Below are 14,381 nucleotides of genomic sequence, written 5' to 3'. Positions count from 1 at the left end.
TAGTTACATCAGCAATCTCCCAAATCACCCAGACTCAAAGTGAAGGTAGATAAGTATTCTTGAAACTGTTTTCCAAGATAATTTTAAAGACAAGATGGGAGTTCTGGGCCATTCTTCTGGAACACATGAGGTAAATAGAACCTTTCTCCAAATGGATGACCATGAAGTACTGTGCGTGGGATAGTTCCCAGGGAAGCAGCAAGGCTCACAGTGAGCATCATGTGTTCCTGGAGTTGGACTGATGCGTCGAGTCACTGCCCAGTTCATCTGATGTGGTCACTTAGGACATGGCAATGGGGGTGGGTCTCGCACAACTACAGAGAGCCCCCAAATGAGAGCAGGGTACTAGCAAAAACGATTGCAATATCTGTGGAAACATGACAGAGGTCCCCAAAAAATATCACTCAAGGAAGCCCCTCAACACACTCCTTCAGTACAACCAGCTCCATTGCTGCCAGCTGCTTCTGTCAATCTCACAAGGATAGCAGAACCAAGCCCAAAGGTCACCCAGGAACCTTGTTTCCAAGCTTGAAGCTCATACCCTGGGCTTCTCTTGGTAGGGATCTATGGTCCTGAACTGAAGAAGTAGTCAGTCCTGCAGGGATGCAAAGGAAACCACCAGATTAGGACAACAGACCCCAGGACAAGTGATCTCAAGCAAGTTCTGCCTGTTCCAAGAAGGACACATAATAAATCTCCTTCCTGCGACAGATGCTGCACCATACTCTGGTGATCCTGGGCCAGAAGCTCTGAGACTCCCCTTCCTCTCTGAAGGATGGCCCTCATCCCAACAGGAGATGCTTCAGCCAAGGTTGTGCTCCTTCTCTGGGAAAACCACATCCAACTAATAGTCTGAAGAGTACCAAGGCCCACCCAGGTAGTACAATTCAGGTTAGTTCTGGAGGGCTACCTTGGGCTAATTTAAGCTTCTTTTCCAAATACAGTTCAAGTCCTTCCTCTGCCTATTTTTGCTTTTCATTTTCTTCCAGGTGTTACTCCCAAACACACTGACCAGAAAACTTAATGCACAACGATTTCCATCTACAGGTCTACCTCTAAGGATCCTTGATTTTTCAGATACCTGAAAGTAAAAGAAACCTTTGTTCCTTGAGGAGTGCAGGAATAGGTTTGAGCCCCCTGGGGCTTTACTGGAACAGGTAAGATACATTTGCAACCAGGGATGTTATTCAGCTTATAACAAAAAATATATTGAGGAAAAAAATCAAGAAACCATCCACAGTGTTCCCTAGGAAACACCCTGTCTCACTGTGCCTTTTTCCACAATGCATGATTGTTATCATTTTACCTACTAAGTCTAAAGCACATTACAGAATTTGACAGTTCTTTCATATTCTGTGTCAACCTAAATCATAACTACTTATGCTTAAAAGGAAAAAAAACTTAAATGTGGACCTCAAGTGGACACTTCATAAGTAACTCAGTCTTTTGTGCTGACTTTAAGTGACAACTAAGGGACCATAGGTTGTAACTACAGGAATACCTTGTTTTGTGTTTTGCAGACATTTATTGCACTCTGCAATGCCCCACCAGGCTCAACAGGGCTTTGCCAGGCTTGGCATCCCAGTCCTACTTCTGTCCAATCCTGTTTCCTTCCCCTTTTTCACAGGTTTTAATCTGATAGATATTTTATACACCGATTCTTTTATAATCTTGACTCAGCATCTCCTTCCCAGAGAGTCAATGACACCACCACAAGGCATCTTCAGCCATAGACTCAGCCTGGCCCAGGGTGGGGCAAGGAGCCAGACTTGTGACACCCTCCTTCCATAACCCACGTGGATCCACCAGCAGTTTCAAAAGACAGTTTTCCAACAAAGGAACTAACAGGCACGGCAGCTCAAATGTACTATTTCAAACTAACAGCTGTTCCACAATGCTACTTCCCCAATATCTAGAATATGGGTCTGGCAGCCAAGAAGCAGAAGTTTCTCCCTTACTACCTCCAGTGCCCAACTGGGAAATGTGTGTCTTCCATCCCCACAAGTTTTTTTCTAGCAGGCCCAGACATGGTAGTTTTAGATACTTCCACCTTGGGACCCAAACAATGCTGCCAGGTCATTTAGCGCTCCTTTGGCTGGTAGACTAGCAAGAGTTCCTGCTACTTTGAAGGGAAAGGGAAGAACACAGACCTCAGGTGACTCACTGAGGCACTTCTTGGTGTTTCTATGCACAGTGTTAGGAGTAACTAGGTAGTTACAGCAAATGTTGCCTGATAAAAGAAAGGTCACTGGGGCTCAGTACCTTAAGGGATGAAAGTCAGCATCACCAAAATAAGCACCTTAAACCACTGGAAGCACTGGCTAGGTGTGAGGGACTCCAGGATTGATGGTAGGAGATAAACATCAACTACGGCTAATGATGGTCCTTATAGGCCAGCAGCAGGTGGAGGTTTGAGACTGGCTGCCTGTCACTGGTGGACATGACAACATGCCACATCTTCTCACTTCATGGAAGAACTTGCTGTCCAGCTGTGAGGGATATGGTTACCTACCTAAGGGTTCCAGCTATTAGTTCACATTCTTCCTGGGGTGGCCCCAAGCCAACACAGAATAAGCTTAGCCACATCCATCCAATGTGATATTCTTCACACTGGGTATATCTGACTCAGTCTCCTTGTTGGGCTAGCAGAAACTGTCAGATACACAGTATGGTCTGACAGCTTCCATCTGTATAATCCTAAGTCATTTGCAGTCCCGATTCTCTCGCCATCTGCTTCCTATTAGGGGCAGGTTCATGTTGGCATGTTGGCAGTGCTAACTCACAGGAAAAGAGGAAGTGGGCAAAAATTAGGAGACCGATGAGCATTTAGAACCAAACCCACAAAAGAAGGAACTTGAGGTTAGGGACTTTTCCTGGCCAGAAGCATGTGTAGAAACTAAGAGCTCATGTCCAAAGGTAACCTTTTCCCCATTATCATACATTACCATAGTAAAAGTCACACTCACCAGTGCCATGACAGTTTACAAATGTCATGATAACCCCTGGAAGTTACCCTATAAGAATAAAATTGGGAAGGGCCCTTGGCTTTAAGAACTCTCTACCCTTTTCCTAGGAATGTGATTATTCTGCCTGCCTTTTAGAATATCATAAGGTGTAGTCAAAAGCAGAAGTATGGTAAACCCTCAGTGTCTTCTCCACTCACAGAGACAGACCAATTTCCCCTCAGGAAATTTATGTTCACTTTGTATACTGAAAGCCTGCAATAAAAGCTGCTTGTGTAGAAGTGCTGTGTCTGTCATCACCCTATCATACAGGCCTTGCAATTCTTCCAAGCAAGGAGCCAAAGAACCAAGACAACACTCCTCAAAAAAAAATCAACCCTGACATTTTGGGGCTGAAACATGGGACCATGCTTTCAAGGTGAGATGACAGAATGCTTGTCTGCTGGAGGCTGCTTTGTCACATCAGCTCTGTTTATCTTCTGCCGCAGGGCTAGTCAGAAGAGATGTGTCAGGTAGTGCAGGTGTGGTATAGACCCCCAGGGCCCTTGTCCTTTTTGTTATAGCACTAGGGCTCAGAAGAGGGCCCAGTGGGCCACCAATCTTGCCACATGTTAAATGACAATAAAACTGGCCCATGATTTGTGTCACTGTTTCTGGGAGCCTGTAATTCATTGGGGCCTAAATTGCAGTTTGCATTCCACTACTGAAGGAAAACTGAGGAAATTTTTGGAAACCCTTAGGAATAACATGTCTCCTAGGCCACCCTGTCTTCGTCAATAGGCTGCAGTTTCTTTATGGGAGAACATTTGTTTGAAGGCTTAGGAGGCGGTAAAATGCTCATGGGGCTTGAGATACCCACAGTCATGCCTTCCACCCTAGCATAGGGGGCACATGGGTTGGGCATGGCCTTTATTGAGTGAAATCTAAAAGCAGGAAGGGGCCATAGTCTCAATAAGGGCAGAACTCCAGCTCTTGGGGACCCTGTGAATAAGGTAAAGATGTTGGGTGATGAATATTCCACTTCTATAGTTCCAGAAGCTGACTTTGTCTACCACTTTTCACACTTGTGGAAACCCAAGATACAAGATATTCTCTCCCTCTGGTGCCAGCCTAGAGGAGATATTCCCTCTGTTTTCTTACTCTTATCACTTGTTTATTCTTTCCAAAGACCTCCGTATTCATTGGACTTGTGGACCCTATTTTCACTGCCACCCTTGCCTACCTGGGACAGCCTGAAACGGAGTTCCTATGGCACCCAGTAAGGTAGGATGACAGAGCCTGTATGTTTGGATACTACATCCCTCCATCATAATCTCTTCCCATTCCTTCTTCCCCAGATGTGGACTTTGGCCCTCCCAGACAATGTCCATCTCTGGGTCAGGTCTGGAACACCTGACCCCTCCCTTCCAGTCCTTTCTGTTTTATGTCTTTCCAACAAACAGATGAAACTTTTACTTGAGACTTATCAGTTCATGGGTGTTCTTCTCAAACATCTATGGGCCTGCTCTGCAGTGGGTTTCAGGGGTGCTCTGCCTATACCCTTCTACAGGTGGAAAATGGGTGGTTTTAAATCTCTTCTTGAACTCCCTGAAACATCCCTGGGAGGGACTGCAAAATACTCTGAGGCTGAGTCAATAGGCAGCTCTCTTGCTTTGGTCACCAGGGCAGGGCTGGCTAGGGCAGACAGGGAAGCTATTTGAGCCAGGAGACTTAGAAGGGAAGGCTAAAAAGTGGCATCCCTAACCAAGATGAGTACTGGCCTGGAGAAAGGGGGGCAAGTCGGTGGCATGCACCTGCAAGGGGTAGTGGCCTAACTAAGCAAGTCATGTTGAGACAAGTGCAACTTCCAGGCTTCAAGGTCAGTTGAGGGACCCTAGAGGAAAATTTTGGAGCCCAAGGAGGGGCTCCAGGCACAAGAGATAGTCTCAATATCTCCACATGAGATTACTTTCTCACCATTCTTGACCAGGCTACCTTCCATAAACGTCATTGCTACATGACCCAATGGGAATGGCGATGCCCTTCCTGGCAGGTAGCCTACCCTCTTCTATTCCCATAGACAGCCATGGGACAAGGAGCATCAATTCCCACAAATTCACTCTTGGGATATTGGTTAAAAAATTGGAAGATCCTTGGATTTGACAGCCTTCAGAAAAAAAATAAAATAAAAAAACCTAGTATACTTTGCAGCACAGCCTGGCCCCAATATCAACTGCCAGATGGTGAATACTGTCCTGTAACTAGGAGTCTAAGTTACAATACAATCCTACAGTTAGACCACCTTTGTAGAGAGAAAGAGAAATGGTCAGAGGGTCAGAGGTCCCTTATTTGTAGGCTTGTACTTAAGGGAAAATCTTGTGTGAATCTTGTGTGTAGAGGTGCCAAATTAAAAGGCAGGAGAGAGTGTCAAACAAAACACAGGGACCCTTGACTGCTCTGAGTGAGCCCCAACCCCCACCTGGCTACTCTTCCCCCCTCCTTCAGGAAGGGAAGTCAGGGGCAAAAGAGGGAGCTATAGCTGTTGCCTCAGCCCCAGGTGGATCCCAAGAGGCCCCATCTAAATACAAATTCCCCATCTCTCTTTACCCTCCCCTTATCCCTCACCCACTTCCCAACCCACCTCCAGTATGCCTCTTGAAGGAAGTGTCAGGACCTGAAGGAAAGCCTGTGAGGGTCCATGTCCCATTTTCCATGAGAGATTTGAAAATATGCAAAGAAAAACTTGGAAGCCTTTCAGTTAACCCTGGGAGGCTTATAGAAGAATTTCAACACCTAGCAGTTGTCTTTGACCAAACTTGGAAAGATGTGTGGGTTTTACTTTCACAATGCTGTTCATTAGATGAAAGAAAGAATGTGAGCCACCAATCAAGTGTATGGGCATCAGCTCCATTCAGTAAATGAGCAACTTCCCCCAGGCTGTTCCCCAGGTGGACCCCAGATGGAACTATCAGCAGGGCCAGCCAGAAGGAGGGCTCTGCAATCATATGTCAATCTGTTTAATTGGTGGGATGAAGACTATACAGGTAAAATCTACTAACTTCTCCAAACTAGCAGAGCTGGTACAAGGAAAAGAAGAAAGCCCAGCAGTCTTCAGAGAAAGGCTCACTGAAGCCATAAGAAAGTATGCCAACGTGGATCCCACCTCCAGAGAGGCTATAACAGTAATTAATACTCACTTCATTAACCAACCATTCTTAATATCTACAGAAAACTCAAAGTTGTCCCTGTGACCGCCCCCCCCCCAACCAATAACTACCCAGCTGCCATCAGTGGCCTCCACTGTCTACAACAACCAGGATCTGGAGATAACACGGAGGGACTTCCAAAAGGCCAAATTATTGGGAGTGGCTATTGCCACACAGAAAGGCCCAGGAGGAGGCATCAAGACATGCTACCAATGTGGAAAGCCAGGAATAAGTGCCCAGGTATCAATAGAAATACTGGAGGCAGGGCAGGGAGACTTGTGCTACCTAAAAACCCCTATCCCAAGTGTGGACAGTCAGGCCATTGGGGTAAGGACTTCCCCTCGACCTCTGGAAACCAGGGGAAAGGCCAAGACTTCATGGTCCTCAATGATCATGCCTGAAGGGGCCTGGGTTTAGCACAGGCTCCCATACTATCAACATCACCCAGGAAGAACTCTGGGTTACCTTGGGAGCCACCTATTCACTCATACAAACCTTTGGCAGGTCTGTCACCCTCTTCCTCTGTGGTAGTAGGTATTGATGGACACCCCATTAAAGGGTATTATGCTCCTGCATTATTATGTAACTGGGAAGGACTATTGATTACTCACTAAATTCCTGGTTATTCCAGAAGTCCCCATTTCTTTATCAGAAAGAGACTTTTTAGTTAAACTTGGTCTCCAACTACAATTATTTCCCCATGCCACTGTGTGATGGGCAACCCTCAATTTGTTCCCTGGAAAGTCAAAGTACCAGGAAACAATTGAGAGAGTTTCTTGGAATGGCTGGATACTGTAGAGTGTGGATTCCCTGATTTGGGGAAATAGCCAAACCTCTATATGAGGCTTTGAAAGGCAATGAGAATGAAATCTTGCTGTAGGGAAAAGAACAAGAAGAGGTCTTCTAGAACCTAGAAATGGCTCTTACACACCGGCCCTGGGGATACCAAACTTATACAAGCCCTTTATTTTGTATGTTGATGAGAAAAAGAAATACTATGGGAGTACAAGAATTTGGAGGAGATTGGTGACTGGTGGGCTATTTTTCTAAAAACCTGGATCTGGTGGCCAAAAGATGGCCTCACTGCTTGAGGGTGCTATCAATAGGGACTATGATTAGATATCAAGGTATGAGCGCGAACCAAGTAGGACCATATCTAATCATAGTCCCTATGTATAGGGAGATGGTTTCAGGTCTGTTTCTCAGTGTCCTTGTAAGGTCTGGGCTGCCTGTGCTTGCTGTCCTGGAATGCTACCCTAAGGGTTCCACTACCTTTGCTGCTCAATTGGTTCATTCTCATACCTTGATATCTAAATAAAGGCCCTGGGGCCTGCCATAGGGTAATCCAGGCCACAGATGCTACTATCTTGAGGGCAGGCATCCTTAACCACCAGATGCCTAAGTATCACTCCCCCTTCCCAGCAAGGTAAGCCTCTCAGGGGCCACTATTTTATAGCCAAACATGAAGCATGTAGTATATTTATAAGCATTCCCTACAGAAGTAGACACTATGCAGCTTGTCCTTCATGATAGTCTGGGTCCTGCAGATTTCCCATGTGGTTGGTCTGCCCCTGCAACCACATGAGGCAGCTCTTTACAGTAAGTCTCCTGCTGGTTGTCTCTGGCGAAACACTGAATAATGCAGAAATTATGCCACCTCCAGTCCTGAGGATGGACAAGTCCTCAAGCTGGGTTGGCTCAAAAGTCCGTCCAGGGCCAGCCCTGTTGTCACTCATAGAAGTATCAGCAGGGCACACTAGTGTCCCACCCTCAGCACCTGCCCAGACCCAAGGACACAAAGGTCATTCAGAGCAGACCCGTGAGATATGCACAATGAGTACATCATGACATTGAACTACAAGTTTTTTAATAATTCAAATGGGGGGAAGGATCCTTAAAAGATAGAGGAAGAAGTAGCAAATCCCAGGTCATAGGACCTAAAACTGATGGAACCTTTCCAAGAAGGGAGAGTGTGAACTTTGATGGAGTAACTGCTTTCCCTAAAAATATTCTACTCTCACCTTTCTAAGTTCATGGGGAAAACACAAGCACCCAGCACTCTATCCATGAAGGCCCACAGGGGAGTTGCCACAAGATGCCCTCAAGCATTCCTTAAACCACTGATCTGAGTTCCTCACCCAGAGGAGATATTGCACTATCGTGAAATTACAGTGATGTCTAGGGACTGTTACAACTGGGGAGTGCTACTAGCATCTAGGAAGATTAGACCACAGATGCTATTAAACATCCTACAATGCGCAGGACAGCCCCAGACAATGAAGAATCATGCAGCCCAAAATGTCACTACTAGTGAGGTTGAAGATCCCTGACTTGGCTGGTAGCTTTGACAAAGAAGTCCAAATAATTTGAAGCCTTTGGAGGATGTGAAGGAATGAAGGTAACACTTTCACAATTTCTAATATTCTTACGCTGAAGAATGACAGAACTGCCACCCTGGTGGTCAAATTGTTCCTGGCTAAGAAGTGAGCCACGTGCCACTTATCTCTTCAGTTTTCCTGAAGATCCTACTCTGCCATGCACTATTGCCTTTGAGGGTGTGTATATGGACATTATAGGTGACAGTGAAAGTTTTTCGTTGCCCTGTTTCCCTCTGGGGATACTCACAATGCAGTGGCCACATTGGAACACCTTGAAAGCTATGACTAGGGGACCAACATGCCATCATGCTTTCTACCTGAGGCCAGACCTGATGGTTGGCGGACTCAGCCCACAAGACCCTAAGCTATGTGATCCTGACCAGGTGGCCCCTTCAGCACAGAGACTTGTATTCATATTCTGTATTCCCTCAACAAATAAGCAGACTGGCATGGACAAGGGCCATGCACTTGTGAATTCAGACCCCGAAGTTTCAGTAGTCTAAGGCACCCATGATATTAAACAGAACTTAGTTTCTCTGGCAGTTGGCAAAGATATTTATTTCATCATACAGGATGAAGTCAAGAACACCCTGGGTCCTGATAATTCAACAGTGGGACATGTATCTGTAGCCTGCACACTTGATGTTCTGAAAATGCTGTAGCAAGACTGCATCCAAAAATTGAAGGTCCAAATGGAATGACATTTTTCCACATGAAGTCAGACCCTTAAAGCCAGAAGAGCCACCTTCCAAAAAAAAAAAAAAAAAAAGAGAGAGAGAGAGAGAGAAATGATCCCTATCTGGCTTACAAGGTACAGATACCTCTGACTTCCTTGAAGCTCAAAGAATAGGATCTCAGAGCTGTCAGTCCCCAAATTAGTGGGGTCCTAGCAAGAGATTGGAGGCATCTCTGGAAACCCTGGAGTGGTCCCAAAAAGTCACCTAACAAAGGCCCTCAGGTTACCCCTTCAGTACAACCAGCTCTATCACTGCCAGCTGCTTCTGTCAATCTCACAAAGATGGCAGAACCAAGCCCAGAGTCACCCAGGAACCTTATTTCCTACTCTGCAGCTTATCCTCTTAATAGGGATCTGTGGTTCTGAACTAATGAAGAACTCAGCCCTGTAGAAATGCAAAGGAAACCACCAGATGAGGCTAACAGGTCCCTAGGTGAGGGGTGCTGCCTGTGCCCAGGACACCTGATGCACCTCCTTCCTGGGATGGATGCTGCACCATGCCCCAGTGATCCTGGACTAGAAGCTCAAAGATATTTGTCTCCTCTCTAAAGGATGGCCCTCATCCCAATGGGAGCTGTTTCAGCCAAGGTTATGCCCCTTCCCTGGGAAAGCCACATCCAGGGGCTTTTGTGAGAACAGGAACCCAGCCAGGGTGGTCAGTTCACAGCAGCTCTGGAGGGCTCCCTAGCTTCAGAGCTCCCCATGGGGCTGTTTGAAGGATCTGCTCCAAAAGCTCCACAGGTCAGCTTGTTTCCCCTGCCTACCATGCTTTCTTCCCTTCTTCTCTAGCATTCCCAGGAACACTCATCAGTAAGCCTGGTATTTGTAAGTGTCCATCTGTCGGTCTTCTTTTAGTGCACACAAACTAAGATGCTCAGCTTTCATATACCTATAGTTTTATTCTCAAGTTATAGAATGGCATAGAGAAAATGAAACATCCTCATTCCTTGAGGAGTACATAAACTGGTATAAACCCCTTGGGGTTTACCAAGACAAACTAGGGATACAATTATTTGCAGCTGAATTTAACAAACTAAGTTGAGAAAATTCTAAAGACTGCCCACAGCCTTCCTTAGGAGACACCATATCTCACTGTGTACCTTTCTTTTCACATTGCACAATTGGTGTCCTTTTACCTATTCAGTAAACCTAAAGTAGGTTACAAGATTTGATGGTTATTTCATATTCTTCAGCTTAAATCATAAGTGCTCTTGCTTTAAAGTGAAGGACTGAGAAGTGTAAATATTGGCCCCATGTAGAGACTTTGTTGCCACTTGAACTCAATCCTTTGTGCTGACATCAGTATAAAAACCATGTGAGCTGGCACTTTCCTGAAGACGTGTCTGTATAAGGAAGGAGGAATGGAGGGGCTGAGCCTCTGCAGTCAGTTTTATCCAGTTTCATCATTCAGCCCCTCCCCAGGACAATAGGGGAGGGGAAGAATTTTCTGGAGACATGGTATGTTTTTCCCAACCCTGACAGATGGAGAAGGAACAAGGGAGAGAGGAAGAGACACTGAATGATGCTGCTGATGGAGGGAACAATCCACAAATTTCTTTGGTCATTTGACCAAAAGTCAGCTTGCAATGTTCCCACCACCACTAAGCCTGTGGCACTGAGGTCTCCACCTCCTGTCCATTGGTAAACTTATTCTCATCTGTGATGACAAAGGACCTTACCATCACACCAATGAATGCATGTTCGTTACCCATCTACAAGTTAGTATTGCTTATTTTTTTATTTCAGCATATTATGGGGGTACAAACTTTTAGGTTACATATATTGCCCTTGCCCCACTAGAGTCAGAGCTTCAAGTGTGTCTATCCCCCACACAGTGCACACCACACCCATTAGATGTGTATATACCCATCCTCTCCTTCCTCCTCCCATCTGCCCAATGCCCGATGAATGTTATTACCATATGTGCACTTAAGTGTTGATCAGTTAAAACCAATCTGATGGTGAGTACACGTGGTGCTTGTTTTTCAATTCTTGGGATACTTCACTTAGTAGAATGGGTTCCAGCTCTATCCAGGATAATATGAGAGGTGCTATATCACCATTGATGTTTGTGGCTGAATAGAACTCGATGGTATACATATACCACATTTTATTAATCCACTCATGTATTGATGGACACTTGGGTTGTTTCCACATCTTTGCAATTGTGAATTGTGCTGTTATAAACATTCTAGTGCAGATGTCTTTTTTATAGACTGTCTTTTGTTCTTTTGGGTAGATGCCCAGTAATGGAATTGCTAGATCAAATGGTAGATCTACTTGTTTCTCTCTTTGAGGTATCTCCATATTGCTTTCCACAGAGGCTATACTAGTTTTCAGTCCCAACAGCAGTGTATGATTTTTCCTATCTCTCCACAACCACACCAAAATTTATTGTTTTGGGACTTTTTCAAAAAGGCCATTTCTCGCTGGAGATAAGTGATATCTCATGGTGGTTTAAGTTAGTATTGTTTAAAGAAGAGTTGAAGACTGGAGTCAGACACAGCTTCTTAGCATGGACAAGTAGGTAGTTATGCCTTGCTATGTGGATAAGGGCTCACTAAACCCAGGCCTGGGGTCTATTTTTACTCCCAGGCTATAAATTTCCCCCCTACTGGCTTAACAATTTGTAAATTTCTCTAGGATGTCTAGACTGGGTAGAAGGATCCATTTTTAGAAAGAGTCTCATGACTTGAGAAGGTGGATGATGGGGCATGTTTGGAAGGCAGCAGACTCCACAGGAGTGGGTCAGCCATTACTCACCCTCCCACAGGTGCCACTGTGACTTCTGATGCCCACAGCAATGGCTGACAAGTGAGTGTCACTATTCCACCAGTTCTCAAAAAAAAAACAAAGTCTTGCTTTCTAGATAAAGAATATGTCTGTTAGTAAAAATATCCTGCCCAAAGATATTGGAATCAATGATCCAAGGGTTCATGTTTTCAAGAAAATTAGAACTATTCTGAAATGTTCCAAAGCACAACTCTTCTACTCCAGTGAATAGGACTTGGAGCCAGGAAGGCTCCCCAGCACAGAAAACCTCACTATAGCCACTGGTTCAAGTTGACTAGTCAATAAGGAACTTCTTTCATCTATTCATCTGGCTAGTGAGGAAGAGAAGTCCCTTTGCCTTTGACCAGAGGTCTTTGTCATTTTGAGTCCCATATCAGATGGGAATGGATGACTTTAGCCTTTCACAGCCCTCATGCAGGATATGATATCTTTACTAACAACCACTCTTCCATACCTGTATATTAAATACCATATCTGGATAACACATTCTTACAATTCTCCACAATAAGGGTCAGTGTCAATCTTTTCCCTAGGTTATGTTAACTCTTCTGTTCTCTGTGCAATATGATTTGCAGAAATTTGATTATATGGTCGCTATACAGATTATATTTCTGGTCTACTTTTTTTTTTAGTGGCATTGACTGTGTCAGACCTGATGAACAGAAAGTAGCAAGTACTCTGGAAGACACCTGTGTACCAGAGTGAGGGATAATCCTATGGGCACCCAGGGGGCCTACTACACTGGTTATGCTTTTAGATATCTCAGACTCTCATCTCTAACCTCTGTTGTACCTACACCCCTCAGCTCACAGCTGTGACTTCATAGGAAGAGGTGAGACAAATCAGCAGAGGAGGAAAAATTAGAGTCATGGTTGATAGATGGATTTGGGTCAACATGTAAGAGCTAACTGAATACAGACTGTGACACTATGGCTTTTCAGAGGCTACCCTTTGAAACTGAGGGAAATTGATCTATTGGGTAGAAGTTCAATGTACTTGGTCATCTTTTATGAAACAGGAAAAGGGGTCTAAGGTAAGTATACTCGAGCATGTGTATTAGCAGATGGATTCGCTAGTTGGTCAGAGCCTGGAAGAAGTTCAGATGGGATTAGTTTCCATTTTCCTGATGATTAATAGCATTGAGCATTTTTTCATGTCTATTACAGCACAATTCATAATTGCAAAGATGTGGAATCAACCCAACTGCTGATCAATTCATGAGTGGATTAACAAAATGTGATGTATGCATACTGTGAAGTACTACTCAGCCATGAAGGATGACTTAATGCCTTTTGAAACAATTTGGATGCAAATGAAGATCACTCTAAGTGAAATATCTAAGTGTTGAGGGTGAGGGTCTAGAGACATGAGAACCCCAGGAGTGGGACAGGACTTTGCCAAAGAGCAATCTGTGGACATGTCAGTTCACAAAGCAAAAGCTGCTCGTCCTTTGGGGGACATTCCACCAATCAGGGATGTCTGCAAAGCGCCACTGCCTGGATGTCTGAAAGTGGACCCAGGCTTCGACCAAAGGCTAAGAGAATGACCAAAAGATGTCAGCCCAGCAGCTAAGAGCAGTTAACTATTCTAAGCTCAAAGTGATGTTCCTGCTTCTCTCCTGACCTCATGTCTCAGTTAATGAGGAGCTAGATAAAGCAAAAAGAATAATGCGGTCTCTTCATTCCTGTTTAGTTATATGCTGACTTATGAAGTTTATCTTTAACCAGTGTATGCTTAGCTAGTCTATTCTTACTTTAGGGCAAGTGCTTTTAATCTTGGAAAATCTTGTAACAATTTGCTCACGTAGGAAGAATTAAGTAGGAGGTCTTGTGATTCTTTCAGGGACCTTGAAACTAACACTCATGATTTGTATGCGTGAAAAAATAATCTACAATGATTGTTTCCTTTAAGAATAAATACTGATGTGGGACTTCACTTGTGGCCTCCTGGCTCATGGGAATGCTGAAGAACCCCCGATTTCCCCATCATCTTAATCTATACTTTGTTTCAGTCTCATTTATTTCCAGTCTTTTGTGACGTACCTGGCCCGGGACTGTTTTTGTTGGGAGAGTAGCTAACTCCTGGCATCTAAAGAATGTAAAAACACCACATATACTCACTATTAAATTGGAACTAACCACTGAGCACACATGTGCACAGAAGGAAGGTAAAACTCAGTGGAAATTAAGCCGGGGAGAGGGGGGAGGAGAGGATGGGTGAAAACCTACCTAACAGGTACAATGAACACTTTCTGAGTGATGGGCACACTTATAGCCCTGACTTAAAAATTACAAAAGTGATCCATATAACTAGAAACATTTTTACC

This window comes from Eulemur rufifrons, chromosome 4 (genome assembly GCF_041146395.1).
Source record: "Eulemur rufifrons isolate Redbay chromosome 4, OSU_ERuf_1, whole genome shotgun sequence".
In the NCBI taxonomy this organism is placed as follows: Eukaryota; Metazoa; Chordata; class Mammalia; order Primates; family Lemuridae; genus Eulemur; species Eulemur rufifrons.
This window is presented reverse-complemented; position numbering follows the sequence as displayed.